The sequence below is a fragment of the Melospiza georgiana genome, chromosome 17, assembly GCF_028018845.1.
Source record: "Melospiza georgiana isolate bMelGeo1 chromosome 17, bMelGeo1.pri, whole genome shotgun sequence".
In the NCBI taxonomy this organism is placed as follows: Eukaryota; Metazoa; Chordata; class Aves; order Passeriformes; family Passerellidae; genus Melospiza; species Melospiza georgiana.
The window spans coordinates 4,932,545-4,957,629 of record NC_080446.1 but is presented as its reverse complement, the minus strand read 5'-3'; positions in this window follow the sequence as shown (position 1 = coordinate 4,957,629).

The following is a 25,085-nucleotide window of genomic DNA, read 5'->3' as shown; positions in this document are numbered from 1 at the left end:
ATGATGTCTGAACCTTGGGACTGGCAGGCATAGCCACAACCTGCTCTGGCTCCAGCAGCCCAGACAGGTTTGTGTGAGGATCCCAGCAGCCCTGATGATCCAGCAGTTCAGCAGGACACCCTCATGCCATGTGCTGCAGAGCTAAGGCCTTGGTATTCCAGTGGTTTCCTCTCTGCAGAAAGCTGTGCAGTATTTCCACCCCTTTAAAGGTCCATAAGAGGTCTCATCAAAGCCAGGTATAGTTTATATTGCAGATGACTGCTGACATGATATAATCCACACTAACAGGCCGGCTGTTAAAGGTCAGAGTCTCACTTCACTTCTGTTATTAGCTTTGATGTTGGGAAGATGCTGAATTCCCTCCGTGTCTTTTTCTTTTAGAGGGAGAAAAGACACTGTTTACTGTCAGGCTCTTCATCAACATAATTGGTGGCTCCTCTGGAGTCGCCCCTTTGCTCTGAGGAGCGCTGTAAATCAGCTGGAGGAAGCCTGGTCTTTGAAAAGCCCTCGGGCGGAAGAGGAACGCGAGCAGCAGCGAGCAGGATCGGCTCCATGTCTGTGCCAGATGTGTGCAGCAGGCAGGGCAGGCTGGAGCCCCCTCATCCTGCAGCCCTAAGCCAGCAAAACTGCTCACAGCTTCAAGGCAGGAGCAAAGCAGAGCCCTGGAGACTTTGGGGAGCCCCCAGGAGTTGCTGCAAGCTCTGGGTCTGGGTTAGGGAATTCTCATCTCTGTGCTGCTCCCGTGTACAGCGGGGATGCTGCCCCCAGCCATGTGCGCGCCAGGTCGTGGTGTGGCTGCTCCACACAGCCCCTGCCTGCCCCAGAGCCTCGGCGGTCCCTGAGGGAGCAGAGATCATTCCTGGCCATACAGGCTGCGCAGCCAGACCAGCAAATATTCCCGGGAGCAGTCTGAGCGAAGCGAGGTGCAATAAAGGGATTGAAGTGCCAGGGATGCTGTCCTTGGAGCTGCATCCCCCCCCTGCATCCATTCCCTGAGTGAGAATCCTCAGCCCTGTCTGCCACCCCCTTTCTAAACAGAGCCCCAAAGGCAGCTTTTGCTGCTGAGCCCCTTATTCAGAATTAACACTGACATTACTCCAGCTTCCAGCTCGCTGGGGGGCTCCGGCAAAAATTTCTCTTCTAATATTATGCAAGAGATATTATGCCCATCACCAAGTCCTTGGAAAGTGACCTTGACCACTGCCCTGCGCGGATCCCAAAGCCCTTCCAGAGGGAGGCAGGCGCTGCGGGTGGTGCCACTTTCAGCTCTTTGATCTCAGCAATGGTGAGGCTTTGCCTGAAGATGGCACTACAGAATGGCCGGGCCGAGCGTGCGGCACCGCAGCGATCCATCCAGCGCTGACCAGCCTCAGTCCAGCTCCTATTCCCCATAAAATGCGTGTCCATCTGTCGGGCCGGGGTCTGCTGGGGGGAAGGACAGCAGAGGTCACTGTGTGTCCGACAGACACAACCCCCAAATCCTCGGGAGAAAGCTGAGCTCTCCCTGCTCCCTGCTAAACTCGGGCTTCCCAAAACAAAACTCTTGCTTTTCGCGTTCATGAGTTTTACCCGTCTTGCTCCTGACTTGGTGCTCCAGTTTCAGCGAGTGCAAAATAAATTGAAGTGTCAGGGCTGCCGCCCTTGGAGCCCGTGCAGGGCTGCATCCTCCAGTTTCACCAAGTCAGGAGCAAAACGGATGAACAGGAAAAGTTTTCGTTTTCCCCCATAAATGGCACCGCAGAAGCTCACAGGGGCAGTTGCAGTGCTGAATGTTCTCAAACCCCCTCATTTCAGGGCTTCATGGTGAGATGGTTATTCCCCCTCTTCTCCTTCCCTATCCCATGCGTGTAGCTCCATTAAAAGAGCCCACAACAGGAAGGAGGCCCAAACCAGCCTCACACAGAGAATCCTTTCCTTCCCACTGTCCCGGACCAGGAACTGTGGCTCCCAAATAATCTAAATCCCCAGGCATTCATGGCAAAAACCCCCAGCCCTGAGGTTGCCCAGGCGGAGATGTTTCCAAAGCGCTTTCCTGAGGGTTTCCAGCAGGCTCCATGGGCAGCCAGGGGGAAATTCCTGGGCCAAGGGCCAGGATGCAATGGGGAGGGAATGGGGAAAGTGGGAGATTGATTGATCTCTGTGCAGAGAGGCCCGGCAGAGGCAGTGCCCGGGCACGGGGCAGCTCCTGGCCAGCGCCACCGGGCTGGGGACAGCGACAGCGGCGGGAGCGGCTCCGTTATCGCTCACCAGCCGCCGTACCAGGGCACACCCGCGCCTTTGTTCCCGGGAGAGGGCAGGAAAAAGGGACAGAAAAAGGGCTCGGCAGGCACAGGGTGGGGGCCATGGCCAGGGAACAAGGCCTGATTAAATCCAAAGCGGGACGCAGGGCTGCTGGAGGTGGCCAGGAGGAGGATACTTGCCTCAGTCCTCCTGCATCAGGACTTTGACTTCAGGCAGGAGCATGGCCTGCTCGACATCAGCTCACTGGAGAGGGTGGAGAATTGATCTGAGTTGTCAGATAAGTCACATTCCTGAATGTGAACCTGAGAAACCATAGTACACAAAACCCATCTCACTGTCTGTTACCAGCACTTTTCTGACCACCAGGAAGGGCTCAGGAGAATCTGAGGACTGGTTGTGGCTGCTGTCCATCAGCAGCTGTCACCTCCATGCTGCAGGATGACACAGACTCATTTGTGGGAAGTTGGGTGTATTGCTATTCCTCCCCTCTGCAGCCCATGCAGAAACATCCCTGAAGTTTAAACAGATATTTCTGATGCATTATGTGAAAAAAGACATTTTTACGACAAGAGTAATGGACCATGATGGAGTTTAATGTTGTTGCAAGCCGGTACACATGGTCTTCCCAATGCAAAGAGCACGTGAGGTATTACCAGAGGACTTCCCAAAGAGGATAAGATATGAAAGAAGAGGATAAACCACGGTGCCAAGTATCCATATGGCAGCGCAGCATTTGTGTGGGAGGCAGAGACAAGCCACAAAGTTCAAAGCTCCAAGCAGAGCTGCTCCAGAGTTCAAGGTCCCTCCCCCTTGATGGCATGATTTTGTCAGCTATAGCTGCAAACCATGCCATGGGCACTGGCGTGTGCTCAGCAGGGCTGGGGATCGCCTTCCTGTCTGAGTTATAAAGTCCATATTTGAGCTACTCCAGCATTTTAACTCATCACAGTTTGTAAGCCATTTCTGCATGAGACATGGACACAGTTAAAGGTGCCACAATGAAGAGTGGGGCTGCCAGCCCGTGTGGGTCTGAATTCCTTCCTTTCCCTAAATCATGTCATCTGCCTGAGCATCCTTCACCAGCTTCCTAACATTTCCCATCCATCTCGGCCGTTGGAAACCCTTTGGATCTCCCTTTTGTTTACAATGAGTAATGGGCAGGAGTTAACAGAGGTTCCAGAGGAAAAGGTCAGTGTAGTTCAAGCAGCATTAGGAAGAAACCCTCAGCCCCGCTTTGATCTGCAGAGGATTTAAGCGGTCAATAAGGCGGCAGCGCGGGGAGCAGCAGCACGGCCCAGATGCCCTCTCGGTGGAGCTGCTCCCAAGGCTCCAGCCCCAGTCCCAGCCCCGCCAGGATGCAATTCCTACCAGTCCCTGGGGGTTTATGGCCCGGGAGGCCGTGAGTCATGGGCCCCGTGTCTGGCGGTGCCATGCACCCGCCGCAGCCTCCCCGCGTGTTTGCGATTGCTGAGGCAGACTGTTTGCTCCTGCCACGTCCAAGGCAATCCAGTAAAAGTTTACAAAGGGCTAGAGCTCAATGGTGAGCTGGTGAAAACACTGGTGAGGGCTCCGCGGCTCTGCGGGTCAAAGTCTGAAGTGTGCCCCGGCGGTTTACACACGTATTTATTTTACGGCTGAATGGGAGTCATTTCACCGAGATCAACCTTCCAAGAAAATGGGGTGAAAGCCCTTGAGCTGGAGAGAGTGGGTGGGACTTTTGCTTTTTAACCTTCAGATGCCTTGGGCTGATGGATCCTGCCCAAGTACAGCCAATTAATGTGGCAGGATGAGGCAGGATGACGCGTTGGAGCAGGGCTGGATGAGCAGCAGCTCCACTGCCTGGGGTGACACTGGGTCAGGTACCCAGTGGCTCATCTGGGACAAGATTTTAAGAAGCATTTCCATCTGCTCAAGGTGGAAAGACCACATCCCAAAAAGGGAATTTTCTTTAACACCATACCAGCACAACTCTTGATGTTTATATCATCTGAAATGACAAATGTTCTGTATGGATGCTCATTCCATATTCATGATGGCGTTTTCCTGGCTTATCCTCATCTACTTTCGAAGTAAAACTAGCTAAATTTGAAAAAGGACCTGTCATCATAATAGAGCTGGTTTTGCACAACTTTGGCACAAAAATAACATGAACTCACCCAGCATGAGCAGCCACGTTTGCTGTGGACCAAAGACCTGCCCCATCCATGGAGTCTCCAATGCCTTCCCTTCTCTTTCTCTCCTTGCTTGGCCTCTACCAGCAGGATGCATTTGGGAGAGCTTTTACTAAATAATCCCCATAAATGAGGTTGCTCAGTACCATACATGTCTCCTGCTGGTTCCCCAGCAGGTTTCCAGATTAGAGGGGGGATGGAAACACCAAAAAGAAATCAAAAGAAACCAGATGCTCAGGGGATTGATTATTCCTGCATGATCCTTTGGATAAATAAAGTGTTTGGAAAGTCCTGAACACATATTTTGATGCTGGGAACTAATTAATAAAAAGCAGAGGGCAGGAATAGATACGGCTTCAGGCTTCCCAGATGCCAGGAAATTATGTTAGGTTGGGTTTTCTTGGAGTCAGAGCAGTGCAGAGGGTATGATGGGCACCTACCCCCCCATGGGCTGGGAGATTCCCATGGGTGCCTCCAGCTGTATAATTTTTGGGATGGGTCAGAGGCAGGAACAGACAGCAGCTCTTGCATTTCCATCAGGTCCCATACGAAGGGCAGCTGCAGCCTGGGCAGAGCCTCCTTACATCCTCCCCTAATCCACTCACACCCTCTCGATCTGGTTCAAATAACTCGGTGGGTTTCTCTGAGCCCCAAGCAGGGATGCACATGTTCCTGGGTGAGGGGAAAGCCTTGGAAACGGGGTCATGAAAGGATATGGCTGGGAGAAACCACTCATCAGGGCAAAACGCAGGGCTGAGCACCCGCCTGGAGCTCACATGGGGTGGCTCAGCAGCAGAGGAGCGGCCACGCTGCCAGCAGCTGCCTGTACAGCTGCTCCTCCCTGCAGAGACAGCCAGGGATGGAGCAGGCAGACCCCAGGTCACTCCATGTCCCCTGCCCAGCTGTCCCCATCGTCCCACCCCCAAGGGCTGGGGGTCCCTGGGCTGGACCCAGCTGGGGTGGCCATGGATGCAGGCCTGGGACAGGCAGGACAGTCCCCACAGCACAGCCAGGAGCGTGCACAGGGGTCCAAAGGCAGCAGAGCAGAGATCCAAGGACACGGGGTTGCTGGAGGAGATAAGCTCTGGAAAAGGTTGTTAGCCAGAGAGGCTGGTGTTTATCTGGACATGCAAAAAAAACTGTAGGGAAAATGCTGTAAGTGACTAGGTAAATATTTCAAGTGGTGTTTCCATTAACTCCACACTCCCTTTACAGGTTTTCCTTGGTTTTACTCCTGGACTCAAAGTTGCCTTTGGCGACTTTTTGGTTCTTATCTCAATTCTAAATGTTAAACTCCTTCAGTCAACTGAGTCTAATAATTTAGAGTGTTGTTTCAGTGATTTATCAGAGCAACACAAGCCAAAACGAGGGATTATTTGTGAAAGTTTGTTTAAAGCACTTACAGGAAAAAAACATTTCTGAAAACCTGAATGAGATTATTTTTAATGGAAAAAAAAGTGTATGCAATTTTCAGGAGCTGAAATGAAATGTGTAATTTTTCTGAAGGAGTTTGACAGTCAAAAGCTCTGAAATGAGTAACTTCCTGGCCCCCCAACACTATTCCTGCAAATCTTTCTATGCTATTAATAAGTGTTAGCATTTCTATTATACTTACCATTGTGCAAAATGCATTTCTGCCATCAATACCTTCATTTATATGAGTCTTTTTGTTGTGCTTTCATTGTTGATATATTCAAGCTATTTATTATTACTTGTTTATTTAAAATCACTTTGATATGTTGCCTTTATATTTCTTGGCTGCATTCAAAATACATATTTAAGTAGTCTGTGCCTCTAAGAGGAAAGATATTAGTGATAAAACATTCTGTATTCACTCATGTCTCTCCCAGTGACTTCTTCTGCACATTTTATAATCCCTTTATGCTTCTTTGCCCTCTTTTGCAAAGGCCATAATTTCTGTTGTATTATGCACAGTATAAATACCACAAAGGAGATATTGATATTATTTGTTTATAAGACACCTCACACATTTACAGCTCAGGGCCAGAGGTTCTCCCATGGCACAGCTCAGAGAAATGCCAGGTATTTTTAGGGCAAAATTCCCATCTGACTTTATAACAGAGATATTTCCACTCTGCAAAATTTGCTTTTAATGATAACGATTCCAGCTCCGATGATGAAACCCGAAATCTTGCAACAAGTGTTTCTCTTTATTTTTTTCTTTTCCACTACCCCTGGAGTTGTATGATTGTGCAATTATCTCGGCTTTTATTTGTTATCGTCTTTTTATACCTTGTGGCTGCCAAGAAGAGCTTGAAAAGGCGAGCTCTGCTGTTCCAGGCACTCGAAGGTGTTGAGAAGGGGGAGGTCCCAGGCAGAGTGAGGGGCCCTTCCCCACAATCCCAGGGGAGCTGTTGGGGTTCTCCTACAGCACTGGGGGGTCCTGCCTCCAGCTTGGGCAGGAATTTGCTGCAGGGTCCAGCCTGGTGCCCATCAGGCAGGCTCTGCCCCAGCCTTTCCCTCTGAGTGCAGCCAGACGTCCACTGAGATGCACAATTAGTGGGTTCTGCCAGGATGTTGTGAACAGGGGGTTTTTTAGCTTAAAATACCCCTCAAGGAGGGCTGAGTGCTTGGGGGAGGCTGCAGGATGCCAGGAACATACACAGTGGATGGGGAAGTGTCACTGTCATAGTTTCTGGAAAAAACCCTTTGCCAGGATTTCTTCTCCTGAGAAGCTGAGAAGCCTCAGAGAAAAATGAAAATAATAACTAACTGATTCTCTTCTCTCTGTTTTTCTGCTTTAGAATGTGGTCTGGAGTTTGTTTATTCAACATGTGAATTGTTTTTACTCAATGACCAATGACAGCCAGCTCTGTCAGACTCTGAGGAGTCAGCCACGAGTTTTCATTATCATTCTTGTTAACCTTCTATCTGTATCCTTTCTCTATTCTTTAGTACAGTTTTAGTATAGTATTCTATAATATAATATAATAATTACATTATATTATATTATATTATATTATATTATATTATATTATATTATATTATATTATATTATATTATATTATATTATATTATATTATATTATATTATATTATTCTATATAATATAATGATATATAATATCATAGTATATAATATTATTGATTTAATATTTTTTCATATTATAATATATAATGCATAATATACAATTATTATATATAGTAATTATATATCAAAATTTATATATACAGAAAAAAATTATATATATAAAATAGTAATATAGTCATTTTAATATATATAATATTATTAATATAATATAATGTAATAAAATAATATTATATATTATAATGTTACTATATATTATATTATATCATATATATATTATATATAATATACACATTATAATGTTATATTATATTATATTATATTATTCTATATGATATAATGATATATAATATCATAGTATATAATATTATTGATTTAATATTTTTTCATATTATAATATATTATATAATGTATAATATACAATCATTATATATAGTAATTATATATCAAAATTTATATATACAGAAAAAATTATATATATAAAATAGTAATATAGTAATTTTAATAAATATAATATTATTAATATAATATAATGTAAAACAATAATATTATATATTATAATATTATTATATATTATATTACATCATATATATTATATATATAATATACACATTATAATGTTATTATATATTATATTATATTATATTATATTATATTATATTATATTATATTATATTATATTATATTATATTATATTATATTATATTATATTATATTATATTATATTATATTATATTATATTATATTATATTATATTATATTATATTATATTATATTATATATAAGAACTAGAAGTGAGTGAGATTCTCAATTCCTCCTTCCTCCTGCAGACCCAGCAAACACCTCAGGGAAGGTGCACACACCAGGAGCAAGCAGCTCCAGTTTCCCAAACCCTCCCCAGGGATGGCACAGAGAGCCCCGGGGGCATCCCCGGGCTGGCACAGCCCCCGAGGGGCATCCCCAGCTGGCACAGCCCCGCCGTGTTCCTGTGCCGCTGTCCCGCAGTGCCAGCTCCGGGCAGGGTGACCTGTCAAGAGCAGGGTCAGCCGCGGGTCAGCCCCGGAGAGAGAAAACAGCGCTCGCTGCCCTTATCAGCGCCAGGGGAGGGACACCCGTGGGGTGGCAGCAGGGCACGGCGCGGGGGTCACCCCTGAGTGACCACCCAGCGGCTCTGCTGGGGCATCGGGAGCTCCGGGCAGCTCAGTCCCGGTTGGTGCCCGGCTCCCACATCCCCACAGCTCTGACACAAAGCCAGTGTACACCGAGAAACAGCAAGGACCTGCCCCACCCTAAAAAGGCGCTTTTCCAGCCAGAATTGTGTCAGTTCTCATGGCTGACCCGGCAGAGAGTGAAGCTTTGCTGGTGCACGGGGTAACCCTATAGAAGGCTCGGTTTCCTGCCCGTTTTTATTCTCCTGCACCTTGCAACCTGCGACTATTTATATATTCAAGGCTTAAAGGAACAAAGCATTTAATCCTGTGCTTAACATCAAGGCCACCAGTCGTTTCCCTGACACTGAAGAAATTATTCCCATGTGGAGCGCCAAGTCACAGCCTGCTGTGTTGGGACAGACAGAGCCCTTCTGCAGCCCTGCTCAGAGACATTTTGGGACAAAGTGGGCACAGTTTCAGGAGAAACAACCCCATCTCTGACGAGCAGCCCAGAGTTTATAGAAAACTCAGTATCAGCCAGAGTTGGGGTAAAGCTGCTGTCCAAAATGAATGTGTTTTGGAGGATTTCTCATTTTTCCTGGGTTCTGGTGAACTGTCTCCATTCCACTTGCCTCTGGAAGAGGCTGTTTCACTTCTGCACATTCCCTTGTGCCTGTGCCCCTCGTCAGAGCTGCTGTGCTGGTGCTCCATCTCTCTCTATTTTCCCTTTAGCCCAGCTGATCCAATCTGGGAATAAAAACAGAGGGAAACAGATGGTCCATTGTACACTCTGCTCCTGCCTGCACCCGCTCCCCACCACCGGCTGCCGGGGCCAGGTCTTGCCTCTTATTTTCCATGTTTCAGGTTAAATGCATGTGCTCAGAGGAATGTGGGCAGGACAGCTTGTGTTCCTGAGGCGGGGAGAACCTCAGCCACCCTCTGCTTTGGCTTGGTTTCCCTGCTGGAGCTGAAGAAATTGGGTGGGAGATGATTTCTGGGGCAGGGATGGGTGTCCTTGAGCCAGGAGCCCCTGGGGCGCCTGCCGTGACCTTTTTGTCAGCCCTGTTAATCATTGAGGGCCATCTTGGGCGCTGAATTCTGAAGTATGATTTTTGATACCAGTGGATTACGTCTATCACCAAAAAAAGGGACATTTTTACACCTGCAAAGGACTGTGTGTTCCCACCTTCCCTTCACAACTTTTATTGTACTATATAATAATTTATTGACTCAACATCAGCTTCAGTATCAAACTCTGCCTCCAATCCAATTAACTCCGGGGAAGTTTCTGTTTCACTTCTGCACAGCAAGCATGGGCCACATCCAGCACACACAGGCAGCTGGTAGCTCCTAACCCTGCTCCCACTTTCCAGGCTTTCTGCCCACCTTAGGAGACAAGAAAAAGCAGGAGGCTGACCCCCAGCATGATGAATTCCTGCTGAGCTTTTTCCCATTAACTTCACTAAGGGCTTAATCCTGGTTTTCAGGAGCTGGGTGGCTGGTGGGGACTTTTGGTGGAGGCAGGGGAGAGAAGACAGGGTGTTAACATGTATTTCTGATTAATTACAGTGTTCTCAAGAGTAAGTGAATAATAGTGCTGGTCAGAGCCAGGCATCACACAGGTCTCAGCCCTGCAGAGTAAATGGTGTCTGAATTGTGAGTAATGTTGACCTGGCAGAGGCCAGATAAGATATGGATTTTTCACGTCCAGGACTGGACAGAATTCCACATATTGATAACTAAATGCAGCAAAATACAGGCAGCACTTAGCACACAGCCCTTCCTCACTCTCAGAAATCACATTCAGCTGGGTTAGACAGCACAAGGGCCCAGCAGGGCAGGTAATTCATAAGAGAACAATTAGGAGATTAAATGGCCTCAATAACTTCCAGCCTTGCTGCCTATCTGGTACAAAGAGCATCTTTTCCTGTTTATCTGGTGAGAGCCAGGGGCCAAATCTTTTTGCAACATCCAGAAGGGATTTCTGCAGGCACCCTGACAGTTCCTAATTGGAATTACATTCCAGTGCCACCAGAGAAAATCACAACTAAACAAGTGCTGGTGTAAACCAAAATTATGGCAGAGTTGTGGAGAGGATAGGGTTGTCCCTGATTGTGTTTGGTGGCTGAACACTTTCCATGCATGCTAAGCCAGCATGTTTTATAAATATCTTCTAAATTTACCCACAGCTCTCAAAGCTCACCTCACTTTCCTATGTTAGAGCTGCCCAGAACAACTGAAAATTCACATGACTGTTTTTCAAAGCACAATAATCTGCCTAAAGTCAGCTGCTTTTGTTTTTAGTCATCTTGAAAACATGAAGATACCCCACTGCTCTGAGAACAGGCAGGAGGAATGCAACAAAATGAATCGTTTGACTTTCATGGTTTTATTTTGGTATATATTTCATATCTATATCTCATATCTATATATGATATATATTATTCTATTATTGACCTGTTCAGATGTTTCTCAATGGAAAATGTTCAAAATTTCCAGTTTATGAGCTGTTCTTGGAGGAGAGGTGACTTTTTGACACTGATTTGGAATGAAAAATGGTTTGAATAATCCAAGTTTCCTACAGAATATAAACTCCACCTTCCAGCCAGGTCTGGGAATGATAATTTTCCTCTTACTCCAGATTTTCTCACTTATTCAAAAAAGATAAATTTCATGATACACACTTGAGCCTCTTACATTTTTGCCAGGCTAAGTGATGGAGAAATTGCTTCATCCCTTCTGACGGCACTGGTGGAGATGCTGAGAAATGAGCTATGTTTAATTGCATCCTTCTATCAGGAATCTGATAAATTAAAATTTTAATTGAATGAAAAGAGACATTTCCCCAGGGACTGCACTCAGCACCCGCAGCATGGTGGGAACAGATCCTGCAGCAATTCTCCCTGAGAATGTCACCCCTGCTTACAGAAATATTCAGGGGTGGGGACAGCTGAACCAACCTTAAACATTTCAGCACAGCACATCCTCTGCATTCTTACCAGGTGCCAGAATGAGACATTAATTTTAAAATGGTCATTTCAGACTTTGCAAAGTCAGGAAGATTGTGTCTATTCAGTATTAAATATTTCCTCCTGCAAACAAGAGTTAGGAGCCTGTTTAAAAAGCGTGGGCTTTAAAAAACATGGGCTTTAGAAAGCATGGGCTTTAAAAATCATGGGCTTTAAAAAGTGTGGGCTCCCCAGCCCAGCACAGCAGCAGCACACAGGGCAACACCAAATTCTTCTTTTATGAATCATGAAATAGATGCTGCCCTAATGCTTGTGGATGTTTGTAAACTGGGAGCTCTGACTGAAGCCAGGTTTGACCCCCTGGCATTCCAGCCCTGGCATGGCCCATTGGAGGTGCCCATGCTCTGCCCTGTCACCAGGAGACATGGCACACACATGGAATGATCATATTGCCCTCCAAAGGAAAATATTTAACCCAGGGATGTCAATGGAATATAGAAATGATGGTTAAAATCCCAGAAGCCTGCCTTGTTTTTGTCTTTTCCCTTTCATCTAGCACTTTGGGTCATGCCATCACTTATATGCTTCAGCCCAAACAGGCAATTGCTGAGTTAAGAACCTGGAGTTCAAAGTGAACCATAAACCTTGGTCTATAAGATAAATCATACAAATTACTTTACAGAAATAAATAGAACATTTGGGAGAGAGGTTATCTTCTTGCCTTCAGTTTACATCTCTAATGACTGTAAGTTCACAAATGCATTCTGTCAAGAATATAAACATTGCTTTTATTATACCAAAGACAGATATTTATGACCAACTTTTACTGTATGGCCAGCCAGCTTAGAGGAAAGCCCTGGAATCTAGGCAAGAATGTAGAAACTTTGTCATGGTAGTTATTAAATTTGTGGGCACCTTTTTAAAGCACCAGTGAACTCTACTCAGAAAAAAAACTTCACTGTGTGGGTTAAACTGCAGAAATAAGGTTTTAAAACAGTGGTCAGGGCTGAGATTTGCTAATTTTTATTTGTGCAAGTGGTGCTGACATGCATAAATAGGTGTTCCACACAAACACACCCAGGTGGGGTTTTTCTAGTACTTTGAACTCATTTTTCCCACAGTTCTCAATGATTTTAATACTGCAGCCTTGCACAGAGCTGTGTTTCAGGGCACAATCCTTGCTCTCCTGCTCTTGTTGCCAGAGGAATTTCATTTGGATTAGACTAGTCACTCAATCCTTTTTTTTCTATGGCACAGTATAATAAGGAAAAAAATATTACGTGATAAAAAGGTTTTTGCTGAAGCTGGGTGTTGGAGAGGTCAGGGAAACGCAGAGTCAACACTAAAGGGTGTTTTACACCAAGATCCCAGCATGGAAACTGGTCCCAGTTTGTTTCTTAGAGTGCTACCTCATGCTGCTCTGTCCACACCACATTGGAGTCCCCAGCAAACCAAAATATTTTTTACTGCTCTTTGAAAAACTCCCCTTACAAAGCTTGTGTAGGATGCAGTTCGGGTACCTGACCTGCAGCTCCTGTCATGCAGGAGGTGGGGATAGAGAACATTTTCCTTGCACAAATCCAGGAATGTTGGAGTGCATTGCTGCTGTGGAACGCTGCTCTCTGCTCCTTGCTCTGTCTTTAGGATAAGGCTGTCTGGGGCAGGAGGTCCTGCTGTGCCTGGGGAAGTTGTGACATCCAGTGTTGTCACTGCTTGATGGACTCAGGGTGCTGCTGGGGAAGGAGAGGCCAGATCCAGGTCCAACAGGATAAGAAAAATACCTCCCTGAGCCCCAGAGGCAGCTCCAGAGAGCAGAGAGAGCATTTGGGCTCTGCTCCATCTCATCTCGCTTACCCCTCCAAAACAAGTCCCTCTGAGCCCAGGCTGAGCCTAATTAGCAAAGCAAACGTGGGCACGGCTCCATTCCCAGTGCCTGGGCTGTTTTACCTAAGCCCAGGGGAATTCCCCATCCCTGCCAAATCAGCACCTCTCCAGAGTGCTCTCCCCTCCCAGAAAAAGTGCCAGCTTTGGAGCAGAAGGGGGAAGGCTCACACCAAATCCATTCTGCACCACGCATGGCTGGGCTGCACGTGTTCTGGGAGTGCAGCAGTCATGGGGAAGGTATGAGAAATTGGACATGAGGCTGCATTTCCTGCTCGTGCATCTGCTGGAAGAGCTGCTTGGAGCCTGCTGCTCCATCCAGGGATTGTTTCTTTCCTACATCATAGGGGTGATGTAGGTAGGGTAGTCACAGGGTCTCTGGTTGGTTGGGCTAAGTTATGCCTGGGAAGGGAGGGAAGAGAAGGGAAAGAAAAGGGGAAAAAAATTGGAAAATGTTGAAGACAAAAGCGTTTAAGCCCAGACACGTTTGTGAGCATGTGTGTGACACATTCATGGGCTGCTCTGTCAGAAGCAGGGATGTAAAATCTGTGCCCCCCTCTCGTGCTCAGTAAATCAAAGGGTGGGATGGAAGAAAGGAGGAATTCCTCAGCTCTGGCTGCACCTGCAGATCTTGCCCAAATGTTGCTGGCACAACAGACAGAGAGCAGCTGCCCCTCACCCACAGGGCAGTCTGGGGAGCAGAGCTCCCAAACCAGGGAGGGTTTCATGTCCCCAGTGCCCCCAAACTCTCCCTGCAGGACCTGGCTCAGCCCTCAGCGCTGGAGGATGGGCTGCAGGTGCTCCTCAGTGTGATGGGAGCGAATTATCAGAGACAGGAGAGCTCTGGGCTGCTCCCCTGGGCCACAGCTGGCTGGGAAGCACAGGGGAGGGCAGGGAGAGGAGGTGTAGGATCCAAACCACCGGGGGTATAAGGCACAGGGGGGGATGGAAGAGAGACCCTGTGATGGGAGAAGGGAATGGCGATTTGTGCAATATAAGGACCACTCAGTGCAAATTTCAAATCACCCGGTGCAAAATCACAAGTACAGAAATCACTTAGTGCAATACAGCAAGGAGGGACCACGCGGGCTCAGGCATGGGTGGGTTTGGAGTTTGTAGGTTTGTGAGGGACAGCAGGAGGGAGCAGGGCTGCATCTCCACAGAGGGCCAGCAAACAGGGGCAGTGCCAGCGTGCCCAGTGCCACCAGGGCCACCACACCCCAATCTCCTCCCAGCTCCACTGGGGCACGTCAGACTCTGCCAGCTGCTCCCTGCCTCCCCTTGCACCTTCCTGCTTTGCATGCAGGGGCTGTGATGGAGGTGAGAACCTCACCTCTGCTGTGTAAACCCGTTCAAAAACCTCTCCTGGTGAAGGGACATCTCCACTCCCTCACAGCAGTGCACCAGAGGGTGTTTTGATAAACTGGTTGTATCCACAACTCAAGTGGATGGAGGTTTCTGGAAAAAGTCCAGGGATTTTCTCCTCCATCTGACATCTCCCACACAGGCTCCTCCCTTTGGTTCCAAGCTGAAGTGTTACTCTCCTTCTCTTTCCTTACCTTTTTTTTTTTTTTTTTTCTTTTTCCAGAGGGAATCAAGATACAGGATAGAGAGGAATACAAATGAACAAACAAACAAAAAGCCAAGAGAAATTAGAAAATTTTTTTGCATTGAATCATGCAGAAAAAAGCCCACTCCTTTCAAATGGAACTGAAGAGCCAAGAAAATTCTGAGAAAAATGGGATTCAATGGGAGAAGTGCGGGGAACAAAATAGATTTTAGGTAATAGAGCAGGGATCAGGGGCACAGACTGAGCCCAGGCCTCATCTCCATCCTTGAGATCACCCTCTGTGCAGAACAACCATTGCCCATAGATTGATATAGAGATTAATTAATAATTTTACTTAAATGGAGTCTCAGGGCTCTTCATTGCTTGACTGCTGGGTTGGAGCACCAATAAAAATGTTGTTTCAGCACAGAACTTAGAGCAGGAGCAGTGATCTGTACCCCTGCTGTGTGTCCCTGCTTGAGCAGGGTCTGCTCCCTGGAAGAGCCAGACAAATCCAGCCATTCTCCCCACACTCCTCTCTCCTGCACTGGAGCCACCCTCTCAAGGACTCTCCAAAATTAATCACAACTTGCATTAAAACCAGTGCATCTTAATATGAGCTCTGTCCTAATCACAGAGAAATGAGGAATCTGGATGTACACAGTGAACACTTCTCTTTGTTGCAGCTATTTCTAACACAAAAGTACTCCAGGATTATCCCAGGCAATAAACAGGCCAGGACAACAGTGATTATCTGTGAAAATGAACAATGGTAAATGTTTTAATACAATGGTTTACACAAGAACTAGTATAAAAAAAACATCTCCCAGGCATCTTACCTGAATGATAAATGAAAACAGAGCCTCAAATAACAATAACAATGTAAAACAATTTGGGAAGCCTTTTCTAAGCAGCACCCTGGTTAGAGTCCAAAGAAAATACATGCAAAAATATATTCAAAATCCCATGCTTTACATTGACTTTGGCCAGCTCCCAGTTCTTGGGTATAAAGCTTTGTCCCAAAGTTTTGCAAGTAAAACAAGTCCTTTGAATGAGAACCCGATCCAGCCAGCTGCTGAGCATTCTCCATTCTCACTGAGGTCATCCACATCCATGGCTTGCAGGACAGACCCAATGAATAGGTCAAAAAAAATATTCCACCATGAAATCCATCACATGAAACTCCCAAAAAATGAAACTTTCAGGATCCACCCCTTAGTTGTGTAATGCTTTTTTTTTTTTTTTTTTTTTCTTTTTTTTTGTTGTTGTTGTTGTTTTAAATTAAAAATAGCAGAGATTTGAATACTGAAGTCACTGCTGGAAGCTGTTGCAGCATCTCAGTGACCATGAGGCCCACGGAGCTGGATGCTGCTCCCAAGGCTGGGGCCAAACCCTCCCTGCTCCACTCGTGGGAGCAGCCTGATGCTTGGAGGCAGCTTCTGGAAATGCTGCTGCACACAAGCTGCCCCTCCAGCCCGGCACGGGACTGGGCTCTGAGCCCTTAATCCCCGCAGTGAGAAGTGGAACACTGCACACAAGATGTAGCAACAGAATAGATTTAGTTCAAGGTTAGTCTCAAGAACCCTTATCTGATCACTGACAGTAATTTATCACACAGAACCCATCATTAGTGTCAAGCTGTTTTATTACCCACTAACTTAACGCTGTTTTACCGAGAGTCAAGTGTGATGTCACTCATGTTAAAGTAATTTACAGCTAATAGATATGAGGTAGGAGTCAATGCTGAGTTCCTTTCATACTCTGTGCCAGCTCCTCTCGTTTTGCTCAGTAGGCAAATGAGGGAGCAAGGAGGGGCAGCAATAAAGGGGAAACCAGCCCAAGCAACTTTGAATTCAGCATCTTTTACTTTGAGTACGAGAACTCACTCAAATACATGAACCCTGATATCCAAGAGCTGAATTGGAAAGAGTTGAGAGACAATGACAAGTTATCTGATATGTGGGTTAAGAGGTATGGAGTGCTTTGACCTTGTGGAAGCTCCACCACATCAGCTGAGAGAGAATCCCTCCAGAAGTCACATCATGTACCCCCAAACCCCACAAAATCTGTCTCACTGGGAAAGAATAAGCTTGGGCTGATCTGACACTGCCTTTTCAGTTATCTCAGCTTTGATGGTGACAGTTCCCCTAATTTGGAACACAAAGAGAAGTTAAAGAAACCTCAATAAGGGACTTTTGTTGCAAAAAATGTAGACAACTGTGCATGAACTTTGTTTTCCTTCCCTGCCTTCTCCATCTCTCCAGTCAATTCTGTTCACTCTTGAGGTCAGCCCCAGTGCAGACTGTGTTTATAAGAGAATGCATTTCCCATTTCCAAGTACTTGCCATCTCCTCTAATGAATCCTCCTGCTGACATCTCCAGGATCCATACTCTTAGCCTGCTAGACACTCAGAGATAATCCTGACTAATGTGTATATATTCAAAGAGTTTTATTGTGGAGAATTGTACATTTTGGTTAAGGGAAAGGGCATCCTATATCAGCTCACCTCTCCAATTTTATACCCATTAAAACCATTTTAAATCACTGTATCTGCTCTTATTTCCCCTGGAAATTCCTGCAGCTCTGGCTGTTTGCATGGTGTCTTCGAATGATCCTGGAGGTGTGACCCTTCAAGGGGCTGAAGAGAAGGTCTCCAGGGATTAAATTTTAACAGTTCTTGGGATCTCAGGTAAATATATTGCTCTGACAACACACCTGGACTGTAAATCACTGGAGCATCTCTTTTGTCAGCTCTGTCAATAACTGTCCTGGTCTGTAAATTCTGTTTGGTCAAACAACTCTTGGAAACCCAGGGTTTCAGTGGTGACCTTCATTTCAACCCACAGCACCAATGGCATGCAGATTGGCCAATGAAAGGAAGAGCCCCAGTTTTTGGCTGCAGGAAGGGACTAGCTGACCAGATGTGAGGCCGAAGTTTTGGAAGAGCTGGACAATGGTTAAACTCTACCTAGAGATTGGCCTGGGTACAGTCAGATGGGATATACATGCTCATAATTTTCTTCCCTTCCACGGGGAACTGAATGAAAGCTTGCCAGGACTTCTGCTTCTGCATATCTCTGCTCTCTTAAAATCGTTCCAGAGGTTTCTCGTAACACATGGCTTTGCTCAGGCTGTTCCTGTGAAATCTCAAGAGCCACCAGGAGATTGTGAGTGGCCTTTTGCTGTGCTCTCCCTGGCCATAGCACTGGTGGCCTTCCATGTGCTGGGAGAAAGGGGCCGGGCAGGACCAGCTGTGATCCGGGACCAAAACTCTCATGGTGCAAAGCCCAGGCTCTGGCTTGACTTTTTACTTGCAAAAACAATAAAAAGCTTTCATTTCTCACTTCCCAATTCCAGGTCTTTCAGCCATGGAAGCCACTGCATCTCTTGGGCAGCCCAGAGAGACAAAGAGGTGCTTTGCTCCCCACTCTGGCCAAACCAGCTGCTCTCCACCTCTCCCTCTCCACACCACCTCTCCAACTAACTGGAGCCGTGTTTTCGTGCCAAAACTGGTGGAAAATGCAGCCAGTGAGGGCTGAGAGGTGGCTGAGGAGGTGAAAAATGAGGCTGGGAGAGATCAGGGATGCAATCAAAGAGACAGAGGAGTGGGAAGGGAAGTTCCATGAGGCAGAAGAGAATTGCTGACCCAAACCAAGGCAGGTCAGCTGTGGCAGAGAAGCTGTGAGAGGAAAGCACAGTCTGCAGTGAGTGAGGGCAGGAAGAGTATTGGGCGTGGGATATTCAAATGCAGCACAGCAATGCAATGCAGGGAACACTGAATTTAGGCAGAGAAGGTTGCACCATTCATTTGTCACATCCTTTCAGTACCTGGCTTGTGAGAAGTCATAGTGCCTTTTCTCCCTCATGAAAATTGGTTTTAGACCCATAAAATACATGAGGAAAGAGATGTAAAATAAAAAATAGCCCATAATGCAGATAGTATCCTAAATTCATCCCTAGGGCATCTGTATCAACTCCAGTGGAAGACTTCCACCAGAGGCTCATTCAGACCTGTATTTATAAATACACATCTGTGTTATGTTGGGCTTTTGAGTCAGGAACTTCACACCAAGCCTGAACTGGGAAAAGTGCTTCTAGTTACAGATACCAAATAAAGCAGAAAGCAAGCATTAATAGTATAGGTTGTTTAGGGCAGAAATTTTCTAAGATGTGAAATTCTGTCCCTGTTAGTGCAGAGTTAAATAAAACTCCAGTAAGTAAAATGAGGGAGAGTCATGTTTTGGGACCATGCCGTATTCTGGGCATGCAGAATCAAATCCATGCAGTCTCCTGATTAAAACAACAGACTTCTGCAGACCTTCAGACCTTGGAAGAAGAAATCACCTTCTATGCAGCCAGATTCTCAAGTGGCTGGATTTACTAAGTGCATAACTTCTCATTATTTATATTTTAAATCAAAAATCTCTTGCTTCCTTCTACTCTGTACACACGTGGAAGGATTGAAAAAGTGGATTCAAAGCAGCTATAAAAAACACAACTGATTTATCCCATTTATTAGAGATGCAGGGACTCCTGTCCTGAACTACAAGTAGAAGTGGCCAGGTAGATTCAGCTGCAGGTGCCACCCTCCAACCCTTCACAATCCTTCCCTCCAAGCAAAAATGCTCAAAGAACCAGGAATGATTCCAGACACAAACCATTTCCATACGCAAACCATGAGGAAGGTAACACAGGTGTCCCTTGCTGCAGGGATATTTGTGTAGAGGGTGAACACAACCAAAATCTGTACCTCTGTTCTTTGGGAACTTTGGGAAGGCAAACCTCCAAAAGAGACCCATGTTCAGGAGCCACAGACCATCTAAAATCTATAAAGCAAACCTTGAGGTGAGTGAGTGCTGTCTCATTTTCAAGGTATGGGGTTTAATTGAAAATTTAAAATCTTTCACCATGAAGGATGGTTGGAAGTGTATCCAGCCAGAGATCAGGGCCACAGCACCAGTCAGACAATGACTTCTCAGTCTCCCACATTTCTCCAAGGTAGATGAAATCAGCAATGCTTCCTCAAAGTCTAAGGAATAATGAATCTGAGGGTCTCCCTATTTGCCAGATGGATTTTTCTTTTTTAATCCTTGACATGTTCCCATTTCCAGTTTCCTCCCAGCATCCCACAAAGTGAGGGGCTCTGTTTATGAGAACACTGCTGTTGATATTAGAGCTCATTACTCCAGAGCCCAAAGCTTTCAGGAAAAACACCCAGTATCACAAGACTTGACATGAAGAAAATGAGCTCATACCCCAGAGATGTCCAGCTGGGAGATTCCACTTTATGGAAACACTGTACAAATATCTCCAAACGACTTGGGCACCAACATCACACCTCCCAACATTCAGCAGTATCATAATGGTCCCAATTTCCCTCCCTGGCATGGCAAGAGGAAGATCCTTTGCACGTTTCTCCCAACCAAGCAACAACCAGGTTACATCATGACTTTGGTGGCCGAAGCTCCTGGCTCTCCTCCCTCCCCCCACCCCAGGAACAATGGCTAACTGTTCTTTTTCCATCTATAAATTTGTCTGAGTTAACAGTTCCCAAGATCTGGCAGCAAGCTGGAGCTGGGAGTGAGCTGAGAGATAGGAGAGTGACAGTCTGAAATGAAACACAGAGCTGCTGGGCCTGCAGCCGTCAGACAGGAGCCTGGCTCCCTCCCTTAAAGATTAGCGAGACTCCTTCTCTGGAGCCCTCCGCATTCCCCAAAATCCTAGCAACAAAGTGCTGTCTCTCAGCCGCCAATGAATCATGTGAATTTAACCTTTCACCTGGCCACAAAGAGGTTAATATACCAAAATAGCCTTTTTTTTTCTTTTTTTTTTTTTTTTCTTCCCCCATTTATTGCCCATAATGGCAGAGGGGAGCAAACCCTGCATGGCTGGGCAGGCTCTGGAAGCGGTTTGATACCAGAACTCTGCCAGGACTGGGCTGGCATGCCCAGCATCAGCCCACCAGGCTGCAGTTTGTACAGGGAAATAGTTTCCATGACAGAGTACAGAAGATTTTTGCCTCTCCTTTGCCTCTCTGTGCCCTGAACCCCACCAAGGTTTACCCAGGGCGTCCCCAGCGTGCCCTCATGGCTGGGTCCTGAGTCACCTGCTGCTCCTGCCCGTGCCACAACTCGTGGAGAACCTCACAACTTGGGCCAGACCCTCACCCCTTGCAAGATGCTGAGCCCTCCTAGGTCTGTGTGCCCTCCTGGGGCTGGAAATCCTTGTCCTTTGGCTTAGGAGACCTCAGAGCCCCCTGCATACAACAAACGTGGAGACCAGTTTGGCCATCTGCAAAAAAATGATGTGGTCAGTCCCTGACAGGGTATTCCTGTGCTCACTGGGCCTGCCGTGTCAGCCTGAGGATTTCCTGACTGCTCTGCAACTTGGAGCTTCTGTTAAATCCACCTGGAAGGAAAATTAATTTTAAGCAATTTAGGTCCAAATCACACAGAGGTCACTTTTAGGAGGCACATGCCTAATTGCCCATCTGAAGGGACACACGTTGCAGTTAGCATTTTGTACCGTTTAAATATTGAAGGAAAAGGGCTGATTTGTGTAGTCATTTTTGGCTTGTGAGAAGCTGGAGGAATGGCTGAGACTGAAGCATCCCAGTATAAGGGATCTGTAGGGGACAGCAAACAATCTCTGCAGGACACCTTTTATTTCCCAAGCTGGTGAAATCTTTCTGGGCTAAGGAAGAAAACAGTATCTCAAAGCAAGAGGGGGAAAAAACCAAATACTTTCCCCCACCTCTATCACAGCCCCCCTTGCTGAGAGCCACAGCCACATGCATATAACAGGAGATAAATATTTTTGGCAGACCCTGCTGTTTATTTAACCCTTTTGAGACACAGCTCTCTGGCATCTCCTCACTCTTCCAGGCACAAAACTCGTCGGGGGCAGCTCAGTCCTTGCCCACAGCCTCATGCTGGACAGGATCTCCCCCAGCCCTGGCTGTGTCCATCATAGCCCTCCCTTTTCAATCAGCCTGGCCTCGAATGCAGGAGGTCCCTGAGCTTGGTCCCTGGGCAGGGACCAGCCCATCCCTTGGAGAGTGGGCAGGAAAGGGCTAGGGGTGGAATGGAGGGATACAGACCTGGGCATGTGGACTTGGGAATGCAGTGGAGACCAGGGGATGCAGGAGATGCAGGCCCTGTTGGTTCCCTCCTGTCCATCTCCCTCATTCGCGGGCAGGGGAAGCAGCTCCTGGGAGACCCCTGTCCTTCACTGGGGGCTGGGAGCAGAGCCGGGGAGCAGCCCCAGGCCATCCACCGGGGCTGAAGGGCCGAAATATGTGATGGGTTTTTCCCTTTTCACCGGGTGGCTCGGGAGGGGAGGATCAGAGGGATCCGGTGCCAGCCGGGCAGGGATCCAGGGCAGAGCCCGGTGCCGGCACCACCTCGGCTCGGTTCGGGGCTCGGAGCTCACCCCGCCCGGCATCCCCGAGGGCAGGGGCTGTGAAAAAACACCTCCGAGCCCCGGGGGAGGATGCTGCAGCCCGGAGGAAGCAGCAGAAGGAAAGGGGACATCATTAATTGTCGCCTCCCAGCGCACTGAGGGGAAAGGTAACCACAGTTTTCACGCTCGGGGCGAGCCTCGCTGCCCTGCCCGGAGCAGCAGGAGCGGGAACGTTTCTGCCCTTCTCTCTCCACTTGTCTTTTCTTTTCTTTTTTTCCCCCCTTGGCTTTTCCGTGGGGGAAGGGGGAGCTGAAAGCCCCTCCGGGAGGGCGCAGGACGCTCCCACGCGTCCGGCCCGCGCAGGACTCACAAATCAGCCGGAGCAGGATTAGGGCCGGGGGCCGGGGCGCCGGGCAGTCTGTCCCGGCCCGGGGGAGCCTCACCTGGAGGGGTCAGGGCTCCCTCGGGGCCGTGTGGAGCCGCACCGGCCCCTCTGGAGCTCAGCCGGAGTCACGCTGTGCCCGGACGGGGCGGCGAGGGGGCACGGGGAGCCTTGAGGAATAGGTCGGTCCCTTCCAAACCCCCCAAAATAAGCGGTCGAATGCCCCGGGACGAGCTGAGCCGGCTCGGATCCAGCCCATCAAACGGACCGTGAGCCCGGTAAGGGCTCAGAGCTCCGGAGGCACACCAGGGTACCCCTCCCGAGAGCCTTCCCGCTGTCCCACCGCGCACCGGGCATGGCAGAGCGGGATCGGGGATGCCGGGCATCACCCACTCCGTGCTGTGTTATGATTTTTGTATCTAATCCTCTCCGAGAGTTTGGCAGCCGCCACGTCGGGGCAGCGAGCACCGGGAGAGCACCGGGAGAGCCCCAGGGTCCCCGTGCCCCCAACCCAGGTGTGATTTCCCCGAGCGCAGCTGCGAACCCATCGCCGCTGCCACGCTGGCACCTTCCCTCCTGCTTCACACCAAGCATCGCCCAGCGGGGCCTTCCTCACAGAGACAGACCCCCTTTAGCCAAAATCCTACAAACACCCCAACCCACGGCGCTCCCACACGCAGTCCTCACGCGTGGGTGACACCAACGCGGCCCGGTGCCCATGGGGACAGGGATGTGGCGCTGGAGCCCTCGGTGTCGCCGCACCTGCCCGGAGCCGCTCCGCGCCCGCGGGAGGAGCCGCTCCTTGGACCCGCCGCCCTCGCCGCGGCCTCAGCAGCAGAAAATGCGTTGAAAAGCTAGTTAAAAACTAGTTAAAAAAATGTATATATTAAACAGAAAACCCCAGCAGCGGGATGGATGTGGCCACAGACACGCCACAGGTCCGCGGGCAGGTTTTCGCGCACGGTGGTTTCCTCAGCGGGTGCATCCCTCCGGATTTAGCAGCGACTCGTTTATTTCAATGTTTTCACATTTATTTGAACGCCAGAAGAGATCGGAGAGGGCAGTTCATATTTATTTTTTAAAAATTACATATCATAAATTACAGCTAAGTGACATCTTGAAATTGTGAAAACTGGAAACCCACGCGAAACGAAACGAAGAAAGCTCCAGCGGTGGCTCAGCCACAGCAACGAAGGGTTTGGGGCTGGTTTTCTGTAGGTACGGTTTTATCCGTGCCGCCGCGGGGCTGGGGCTTCCAGGCTTTTTATTTTCTTTTTCTATAGCTTTTTCACATTTAAAATTTTTTATTTTTCTGACTTTTTAAAAAATATTTTTTCTCTCCTTATTTTTCTCCTTTTTAAAATTCTGTTTTGCCTTTTCTTTGTTTGTTTGCGGGGAGAATTAGTTGTTTTGGTTTTGTTTCCTCCTTTTGCTCTGCGCGCACAGGGGACACAGGGATACCCTGCGAGCCGCAAGCGGCCGCTTTCGCCAGCAAATAAATACATCTCCAGCCAAGTTGCGTTGCACTATTCCGAGGGAAATAGCTGGCATTCCTGCACCAGTTTATTTTGGAGCTGAAATTTCCCACCCTTCCCGCAGCGCTGCTCCCTGCGGAGGCGAGCGGGGCTGGACGGGCTCCCCCGGGCGCCGGGACCGCACGGGCGGGCAGCGCCGGCCGCGTTACCGGAGCGCTCCCGGGGCCCAGCGGGGCCCGCTCCGCTCGCTGGAGGCCCGAGGGTGACAAAATTCTGTCTTCCCGGGGATGGAGCGAGCGGCGGGAGAGATTGGCCGAGGGTTTTCCCCCGTTTCTCTAGGGAGGAGATAAAGGCACGGCGACTTTGTGCAAAAACGCGATAATTCCGGGGAGCAAATGCCGGTAACGATGGAATTATTTCCTCGCTCTGAGAGTTAAATCAGCTGAATTACCCGGGGTAAGAGGCCTGCCGGGGTAAGAGCTCCTTCCCCTCTGAAGTCCGACGGGGAACAACCGGGAGAGTTTTGGGTTTTTTTGTCACCAGAGCGAGCCTGCCGGGGGGTTGCAGGGAGGAGAACCTTGCTCTCGGCTGCTTTCCTTGGGGAACAGCAGAGCCCCGGGAAGCGGGGCAGCCCCGACGGGACGGTGAGGGGCCAGAGCTGCGCTCCGAACAGCCGGAACGGGCGGGCTGCGAGCATCGCTGCATCCTCGGGGGGCCCTTGGGCCGATGGAGAAAGCCAGGGCGGGCCGGGGGCAGGCTGAGCTCCCCTTCCCCGTAAGGATGGGGTTTATGTGGAAACAGAACCGCAGCGCTCGCT